Here is a 2,500-nt window from a genome sequence, read left to right as displayed (position 1 = left end):
TATATAGTTATATAGTTATATACACAAACACACACACACACACACACACACATACACATATATATACACAGACACACAACACACACACACACACACACACACACACACACACACACACACACACACACACACACACACACACACACACATATATATATATATATATCTTATCAATCAAGATTATTATCAGATAAGATATATATATATATCTTATCAATCAAAATTATCAGAACCAAGAGGTAATGCCAGTGGATTATGAAGAATCAAGCTACCTAGAAGATAGGAAGCAAATGAGATGTTTAAATAGACTCTTTTGTTTCCTCAGATGCAAGAAAAAATACATCCTTTTCAGCCAGAAATTCGGTATTTTAGGAATTTACTCAACGAGCATTATGGATATTCCTATACGCTATTTCCTGTTCAGTATTGCTCGTCCGGTTCAGATGAACTTGATTACTTGTTCAAGCTTGTGATCGCTCATCCATGAAAAGGAACGCACAAGGTACAATTTGAATGTACACTTCCATCAACGTAGAATTCCTGAACGAAAACCGCTATATGTATATTCACGTTAACTAATACACCCCCGAAGATGTGTGTGTGTGTGTGTGTGTGTTTGTGTGTGTGTGTGTGTATGTGTGTATGTGTGCGTGTGTGTGTGTGTGTGTGTGTGTGTGTGTGTGTGTGTGTGTGTATGTGTGTGTGTGTGTGTGTATGTGTGTGCTGTGTGTGTATGTGGCATGCCCCTTTTAGCCAATTCTCGTACTTATTTCATTACACAAGGCATTATTTTTACGACGCTTGCCAAATCCATTTTTCCCAGACAAAAGTAATATTGTTGAACTCCATCTGCTCTCGCAAGATCCTGGCAAATTGCACGGGGTTAAGAACGCCCCCCCCCCCCATTAGTTTAGATTTTTTTCCCTCGTTCTATCCCAAGGTGAGCTTGGCATTCCGTGTACATCGAAAGCTGTCTTGGACCAATAGGTTTTAGGTTAGGTTGGGTTGGGTTGAGTGAGGTGTTAGGAAAGGAAAATAATGCTAAAACACCGCGAAGGTTGGGTTGGGTGAGGTTAGGTTAGGTTTAGGTTGGTTATGTTATGTTATATTATGTTGTTATGTATGTTATGTTGTTATGTCATGTCATGTTAGGAAAGGAAAATAATCCCAAAACACCGCGAAGGATTACACGACACCAAGAGAAGTAAAGGCTATACAAGACGCAGAGTAATATATATCGTCTGTGAATCTTCTGTGTTCTTGTCTGTGTCTGGGAGAAAATCGACCTTCTATGGCAATGGATTGGTATCCGCCATAGGCTGGTGTCAATCATCTCTTTAAGGAGCTTTTGTGTGTGTGGGTGTGAGTGCCCACAGGTATGGCTGGTGTGCTGGAGATCGCCGGGGCGGCTCACCCGTCGGCTAAGGCCTGGGTAGGCCTAGTTGCTGCTTGCTGTGTCTTGCTCTGCTGGAGGATCGTGAGTGCTGAACTCGGCCCGGGTGCGGGAGCTTAAGTGGGTCTGAGCTGTGCCAGCCACCCGGGAACGAGGGGAGCCTGCGGTCCAATGGGCGAGCCGTGAGGTGTCCGTGGTCAACCAATCAGGTCTCGGTATGCGTCGTCGAGAAGCTGCTGATGGTGAGGGCGAGAGGACAGGCTGTGGACCTGGACCCAACCTGGGGGAAGTATGCCGCGCTGCAGGTTGCAGGGGTCGGCTACACTTCAATTAGCAAGACTGGCTGTGCAATGAACTACCGGGACCTTACTGAACACCGTCGTTCAGTGAGAGAACGCAAAAGAGGACTGTGATATACTTTTGATGTAGTTACTAATTGTGTAGTGTGGGTGTCATTAAAACAACATTTGTGGAGGTAATTATATTGTCGATGGTTCTATGTCATTAGTAACATTGCCATTAATGCTTTTGTTTTTATCATTATTATAATTTCTGTTGTTATTATTACCGGTATGATGATAGATGTTTTGTTGTTATTGTTGTTGTTATTATTAATTATCACTATTATTATGTTATTTTGCTTGTGCTTTGTCTGTCCGTCTGTTCGGAGGTAAGTCCATATTCCATGTTTTTGCGGACTTGAAGTCACTCAATTTGTTATGAAATGGTGTCATAACTGTCAACATGAATCTTAAAGAATCATCACCATTGTCATCCTCTTCCTCCGCATCATCATCATCACCATTATCACCATCATAATCATTACCACCATTATCATCATCTTCATCATTATCACCATCATCACCATTATTATCCTCATCATCATCATATCATCACCATCATCATCATCATCATCACTTTCGTCACTCTTCTTCGAGGTAAGTCCACTGTAATGAAATAGTCAAACCATCACTTTAAATTCATATCTCATTACCACGACGATCCGAGAGGGGGAGGGGGTAGGTTAAGAAGGAAGGAATAAGGGAAAGGGAGAGGAAGAGGCATAAGGAGAGGAAGAGGATAAAGAGAGGAGGGAGGAGAAGGGAA

This window comes from Penaeus vannamei, chromosome 30, assembly GCF_042767895.1.
Source record: "Penaeus vannamei isolate JL-2024 chromosome 30, ASM4276789v1, whole genome shotgun sequence".
Classification (NCBI taxonomy): Eukaryota; Metazoa; Arthropoda; class Malacostraca; order Decapoda; family Penaeidae; genus Penaeus; species Penaeus vannamei.
Note: the sequence above shows the minus strand (reverse complement) of the source record.